Source organism: Ricinus communis, chromosome 1 (genome assembly GCF_019578655.1).
Source record: "Ricinus communis isolate WT05 ecotype wild-type chromosome 1, ASM1957865v1, whole genome shotgun sequence".
NCBI classification, from domain to species: Eukaryota; Viridiplantae; Streptophyta; class Magnoliopsida; order Malpighiales; family Euphorbiaceae; genus Ricinus; species Ricinus communis.
The window spans coordinates 29,051,755-29,059,594 of record NC_063256.1 but is presented as its reverse complement, the minus strand read 5'-3'; the positions used below and the strand labels follow the sequence as shown (position 1 = coordinate 29,059,594).

General features: G+C 38.3%; 1 non-coding gene across 1 annotated transcript; it reads left to right on the top strand.

Moving 5' to 3' along the window:
- Positions 1–2,162: 2,162 nt before the first annotated feature.
- Positions 2,163–2,269, top strand: LOC112534231. The gene has a single exon (XR_003078532.2). It is a non-coding gene; the product is annotated as a small nucleolar RNA R71 (small nucleolar RNA).
- The last annotated feature ends 5,571 nt before the right edge of the window (positions 2,270–7,840 follow it).

Sequence of the window (7,840 nt, the reverse complement as noted above, 5' to 3'; positions counted from 1 at the left end):
TAAAAGGTTCAACAAAAATCTTCTCAAAATAAAACAAACTAAAAACAAATTGAAGTATCTAACTAAAAAAAATAACTACATAAATAAAAGATGTCCAAAAATTCAAAAAGCATAAATAGATTAGGGAATGCCTCTCGAAGGCGCTTCTTTTTGTTCGAGTCGTCTAGCTGGACTATACAGCAGCATTCTTGCATCGCGGGCAAGTTGAGAAGGTGGGCTCAATGTAAGTTGGGGTCTGAGGCATATAAGCGCAAAGAGAAGGTCCAATGTGTGCAGTAGATGATCAAGGAGGTGCTCTTCGCACCGAGTTAGGATGCCCATTCATCCACTCCGAATTTTGGCTAAGTGACCTGTCATAAACAAACTTACAACTACCCTTCTCGGGTGTATCATAGCATAAAGTCTCAAATTGATACGAGTTGTTTTCTTCAGATGAATAACACATATCAACAGGGAAAGAAACATGTATAGCATCATCCATTTGTACATCCTGTGGTTGCTTATTACATGCAGGACCAATTCCATTAATACTACAAATGGCATGAACATGGTCGGTGGGAGAACTATCAAATAGGGGTAAACTAAAAGTAACACAGTCATCCCCTACATTAAGTTCTAACTTTCCCTCAAATACGTCTATTTTAGCTTTAGATGTGGCAAGGAAAGGTCTCCCCAAAATCAACGGTACACCATGCTCATTATCCATATCCATAACCACAAAGTCCACAAGAAATATGAACTTATCTACCTTGACTAGCACATTCTCCACAATCCCCCTAGGAAGCTTAATAGAACGGTCAGCTAATTGAATGCACATCCTAGTGGATTTTACCTCCCCCAAACCTAGCTTATTGAATAAACTAGTGGGCATGACATTTATGCTAGCTCCAAAATCAACTAATGCATCATCAACACACAAATTACCTAAAGTGCAAGGAATAGTGAAACTCCTTGGATCATGACGTTTCTCTGGCAACTTGCTTTGAAACACTGCTGAGCACTCTTTGTTAAGCTGAACATAGGCTATGTCCTCCAACTTCCTTTTTTCTGCTAAGTATGTCCTTTAAGAACTTGGCATACTTCGGCATTTGCTCCAATGCGTCAATAAAAGGCAAGTTAATATGCAATTGTCTAAAAATATCTAAAAAATTACTGAACTGCTCTTCCGCTTCTGCTTGTTTGACTCTAGCAGGATAAGGAATCTTAGGTTGATATTCCCTGACTGGAATTGATTTCACCTTTTATCCCTCAAGTTCCTTAACCTTACTACTCGCCTCAACCTACACATCAATAGTGGAGTAGTCAAAAATAGGCTTAGAAGGAGCTGAAACTAACTTACCTAAACGCAAAGTGGTGGCGTTAACGTGCTCCCTCGGGTTAGACTCAGTGGTGCTAGGGAGCGCTCCTTATTGCCTCTCAGACAACATTTTAGAGATTTGGCCAGTATGGGTCTCCAAGTTCTAAATCGAGGCTTGCTGATTCCTAAGTGCACTATCAATTTACTGGAACCTCATCTCTGTAGACATCACAAACTTCATCATAAGCTCCTCTAAATTTGATTTCTTTTCTAGTGGAGGAGGAGCTTGTGCAAGCCTAACTAGCTGTTGTTTGGCTGCTGATGATGTCTTTGAAAACCAGGTGGACCCTGAGCATTATTGTTCCTCCAACTGAAGTTGGGATGATTGTGCCATCCAGGGTTGTATGTGTTATTGTAAGGGTCGTTCTGCTACCTTGGGGCATTCCCCATATAATCAACCTGCTCAACATCAGAAGACATAGCAGAAACAGATGAAAAAGTAGAGGAAGATGAAGCAAACATACCTCCCTCTGTACAGTTTGCACTGTAGTGCAGGCCACCATAAAACTCACAGCCAATGTTCGCTCCATGAACTGGCATCTAGAGTTGGTTAATCTTCATGGTCAGAAGCTCCACCTGAGCTACCAAGGCTGCTATAGAATCTACTTGGTTGACCACTCCTTGGCTTCCTGGTCGGCTTCTAGAGGATTGCCACTGATAATTGTTCATGGCCATTTCCTCTATCAAGTTTTAAGCCTACTCGAGCGTCTTACTGTTTAGTGCCCCACCTGCTGCAGCATCCACCATCTGCCTCGTCGTAAGGTTCAACCCGCTGTAGAAGGTTTGAACTTGCATCCACACTGGCAATCCGTGATGTGGGCAGCATCTAAAAAGGTCCTTAAACCTCTCCAATGCATCTTCCATGCTGTCATCATCAAACTGCACAAAAGAGGATATGTCATTTCTAAGTTTAGCAGTTTTAGAGGGAGGAAAATACTTATATAAATTTTTTTCGGCTAACGCCTTCCAGGTAGTAATTGTCTGCTGTGGAAGAGATTGCAACCATCTCTTGGCTCTATCCCTCAAGGAAAATGGAAACAATCTCAACCGAATAGCGTCATTGGTTGTTCCATTTATTTTGAATGTGTCACAAATCTCTAAAAAGTTAGAGATATGAGCATTGGGGTCCTCGCAGGGCAATCCTCCAAACTGCACGTTCTGCTGGATCAACTCGATAACATTGGCTTTAATTTCAAAGTTGTTGGACGCTACAGCAGGTCTGACTATACTAGTTTTCGTCCCATCCAAAGATGGTCGAGCAAACTCGTACATCGTCCTCTAATCTTCATCAGCCTAGGGGTTGTGCTTCTCAATCACGTCAGCTCCTTGAACTTGAACTGTAATTCCATCCTCCTCCTCAACTGCCTGCAAATGTCATCTCAATAATCTGAGAGAACGTTTCGGGTCAGATAAGGGTTTTATGAGATCAGGGTTAGAGCTCCTGGCCATAAACTACCTGAAACCGACAACCAAACAACCACCAATCAATAAAAATAATAAAATAAAGAATAAAGAATAAATAAATAAACAGATAATGACTAAATTAACATAAAAACAATTCACTCTAGTTCATTGTTATTGTTACTTATCCTCAGCAACAACACAAAAAACTTGATGGGCTACTGATGTAACCTACACCTAAGGCTGTGAACCTATCGATACGGCCTAGCACTAGTCAGTATCAAGGTCGTATCCTTGGAGATCGGGTGAACCTAAAGTTACTACTGTTCGCTATGTTATCTAGTCTGAAATAAGGTGTGAGAAGTCTAAATTAATTAATTAATGCTTATGAATGCAAATAAAGGAACAACAACAACTGACAATCGAAAGACAACCGTAACAAAAGAAGCAAACCCGAAGGGGACCTAAGTGATCGAATTCTAAGGTTGATTTTATAAATTACCAATCTTGCTACCCATGCCTAAATCCTGAATCGAACTCGGCTCCTCTCTCGAGCTCACCAAGTTCCTAAACCTGCACTAACCTAATGGAATCTCTTCCTATCATATTATTACAGATTAGCGTTAAGCGTGATTTAGATCTATTAAGAGTTATTAATTCTTAATCCGACAAGTGAATTAACCTTATCTCTAAGTGTTAACTGCCAGTTCTTACCATTCAATTTCCAGTTGTAACAAGCATTTCTCAATGTCAAGAAACAACCCAAAAGACAATTAATTCAACGTCTCAAATTAACTGAATCAAATTTTATTACTAAACAGTAAGAAGATTACAAGAATGGCAAATAAAAATCTAATAATTAAGCATAATCCATCAACAAAGGTGAACCCCAATGGGTTCAATAGCCCTAGCTACTCATAACGAAAGAAACAAATACAAAAGGAAATAAACAATAGAAAAGGAAATGGAACATGTAACCCCTCTTCTCTCGAATCGGAGTGGAAATATCGCAAGCACCAACTCTGAAACCCGCCTCAAGTATGGATCTCGGATGTCTCGATCAATCGTCTAGAACCTTCAATCTTTGCTTGAATCTCTCAAATCAATCCTTTGAACTGACGTTGGTCTCCCAAAAAGTCAAGAACAAAGGTGTAGAAATGAGGGGTCGCGTGCGTAGAGAAGTCCATAAATCAGAAGCGGAACCCTCTCTCATTTTGTGTGCGCCTACTTATAGGCAAAAGTGTCCTAGCCCGTGCCACGGCCCGTGCAAATATGCACGGCCCGTGCAAATATGCACGGCCCGTGCAACGGGTAAGGGATGCCATGCAACGGTCCGTGCAAATATGCATGGCCGTGCAATTGCCTATGCAAATGCCTCGAATTATGCGCCAATCAAGGAATTGAATTCGACAAGCATCTAATATGTGTAAATCATCCACATAGCTTGGTTTCTACCTAGAAATCAATCAATTTCCCATCAAGGAGTCCGAAAACCTGAAAAACTCAGAAACATACTAAAGTGCGATCAAATAGGAATAAATATGACTCAAATACACGAATAATCGACTGATAAACAGTCAGTAAATATGCATAGAATCATCTACATCACTCACATACATGCACGAGCCATCCTTTTCCAGACTTCGATATTCGACTTTAGGAGACTATTTTGCCTATTGAAGGAAGGATTACATTGGATTAAACACCACATTGAAGATCAAGATTGGATTTAGAGGCATTCAAGAGGCAATTTAGGGTTCATCATTTAGATTTTAGGATTTAGGGCTTTTCATCCGACTTGAAAAAGAAGGGTGTACATGCTTTCAAATTACTTTTCTATATTTGTTCCTTACTTTGTGTTGGTTATTAGCATGAGTAGCTAGAATTGTTGAACTCATTGGGGTTCCTATGTTATTGGATTGCATTTAATGTTTATGAGACTTTGATTATCAATGCTTTCTTCTTCTTTCTTTCATTATTAATGAGAAATCACATTATTTATAAGATGTTGTGAGTTGTGGTGTTTAGATTGCTTTATGTAATTGAGAAGTTCGTTTAGCAATTAGAAATTTGAATAGCAAGAACTGGTTAACGATCACTTAGAGATAAGGGTAATTGACTAGCCGGATTAAGAATTAACAACTCTTAATAGTGGTGGATTTAATCTGAAGGCTAACCTAAAATCAATCGTTAGGAAGAGATTCCATCGTTTGGGTTCTTAGGTTTAGGGATTCAATTTTCTCGATAGGGAAATCGAATTCAATTTAGAATCCACTCACAGTTAATCGCAATTGGTAATCAATATAATCTATACCTTCACTAAAATCCAACTAGCTTAGGTCCCCTTGGGTTTGCTTTTTTCCTTTGATTGTTTCACGAAATCTTTCAAGACTGTCTGACATTTAATTAATCACTAGCTTGCATATAATAATAAAATAGCAACTTCATCAATTTGTTAAGGTTAGATAATATAAGACGCTACAATAGTTCTAGGATCATCCTTTCCCAAGAATACAACCTTGATACTCGCCATTATTGCTAGTCTGCATCGATAGGTTCACTGCCTTAGATTGTAGCTACATAAATAGCATATCAAGTTTTTGGCGCTGTTGCCGGGGACTTTTGTGTGAACTAGAGTGAATTTGTGTTGGTGTTAATCTAGCCATTTTTATTTTTTGTCTTTTCATTTCTTTTTATTCTTTATTATTTTATTCATTCTTGTGTTCTTTGATTGCTGGCTCTTAATTTTAGGTAGTTTATGATTAGGAGCTCTAATCCTACTCCTGTAGACCCTCTTGCTGAACTAGAGCGATCCCTCCGTCTTTTGAGGAAAAGTATGGAAGAAGAAGAGGAGGCGCACATAGAGATTGAAGCCCCTGTGAATAGACCAGCAGGGATAGGAGACAACAACCAAGCTACGGATGAAAATAGGACAATCTACGAGTTTGCTAGACCTTCTCTTGAGGGGACACAGACGAGTATATTGCGACTACAGTGGCGGCCAATAACTTTGAAATAAAGCCGAACGTGATACAAACGGTCCAAAATAGTGTATAATTTGGGGCACTGCCGAGCAAGGACCCAAACGCTCACATTGCCAACTTCTTGAAGATCTGCGACACCTTCAAGATAAATGGAACAACTGATGATGCCATTCAGTTGAGGCTGTTTCCTTTTTCTTTGAGGGACCGAGAGAAATGATGGTTGTAGTCACTCCCAGCCAATACAATTACGACATGGATATCGTTGGCTGAGAAGTTTCTATATAAGTACTGATAGGCTAATTTATGTAGCTACAATCTAAGGCAGTGAACCTATCGATGCAGACTAGCACTAATAGCAAGTATCAAGGTCATATTACCGGGAAAGGGTGATCCTAGAACTACTGTAGTGTCTTATGTTATCTAAGCTTAACAAATCGATGAAGTTGCTATTCTATGATTATATGCAAGCTAAGTGATTAACTAAATGTCAGATAGTCTGGAAGGATTTCATGAAATAATCAAAGGAAAAAGCAAACCCAAGGGGACTTAAGCTAGTTGGATTTTAGTGAAGGTAGAGATTATATTGATTACCAATTGCGATTACCCGTGAGCGGATTCTAAATTGAATTTGATTTCCCTCTCGAGAACATCGAATCCCTAAACCTAAGAACCTAAACAATGGAATCTCTTCCTAACGATTGATTTTAGGTTAGCCTTAAGATTAAATGCACCGTTATTAAGAGTTGTTAATTCTTAATCCGGCTAGTCAATTGCCCTTATCTCTAAGTGATCGTAAACCAGTTTTTACTATTCAAATTTCTAATTGCTAAATGAAGTTCTCAATTACATAAAGCAATCTAAACACCATAACTCATAATGTCTCATAAATACTGTGATTTCTCATTAATAATGAAAGCAAGAAAAAACAAGCATTGATAATCAAAGTCTCATAAACATTACATGTAATCCAATAACATAGGAACCCCAATGGGTTCAACAATTCTAGCTACTCATGCTAATAAGTAACACAAAGTAAGAACAAATACAGAAAAGCAATTTGAAACCATGTACACCTTTCTTCTTCTTCAAGTCAGATGAAAAGCCCTAAATCCCCAAATCTGAATGATGAACCTTAAATTTGCCTCTTGAATACCACCAAATCCACTCTTGATATTTGATGGGCTCTTTATGCAACCTACATCTAAGGCAGTGTACCTATCGATGCAATCTAGCACTAATGGCGAGTGTCAAGGTCGTATTCCTCGGGAAAGTGAAAGCCTAGAGTTACTCCTTTGTTCTTTGTTATATTAACCTAAAATGGATAATGAATAAATTCTAAACTAACTATTAACTACAAGCTAAGTTCTAAGGGAGATGCAGGAGTAATTGATAAATGAAATAATCAAGACAAGAAGACAAACCCAAAGGGAATCTAAACTAGTTGGCAACCGAACAAAAGATAAAGGATCGGTGAGTCTAATTATGCTACCCGTGGATGAATTCTTAATCAATTCGGTTTCTTCTCGAGATAACCGAATTCCTAAACCTAATAACCTAAAGTTGGAATCTCTTCCTAACGATTGATTCTTAAATTAGCATTAAGCTTTAATCCGCCTCTATTAAGCTTTGTTAATTCTTAATCCGGCTAGTTAATTATCCTTATCTCTAAGCGATTATTAAACAGTTCTTGCTATTCAAAATTCCAATTGCCAAATGGACTTCTCAATCACACAAAGCAATCTAAACACACAATTCACAATGTCTCATGAATGATGATTATCTTATTAATACTGAAAACAAGAAGAATACAAAACCAACTCAAACAATCCAACAATATAATATCAAGCCAACATAGTAAAGAAATCCCAATGGATTAAATCAGTCTAGCTAAACATGTTCATGTTTAAAATAATCTAGGAAATCAATTACAATGAAAGAATAATGAAAATAAAACATGTACACCCTTTTCTCTCGAATTGGATGAATGTACCCAAATCCGGATCTACACTTTGATTAATCTCCCAAACTGCCTCTTGAATTGCTTCCACTACGGTTTTGCACTCGGAACCTTGCGATTCCGGGATTCTTACTCACTACA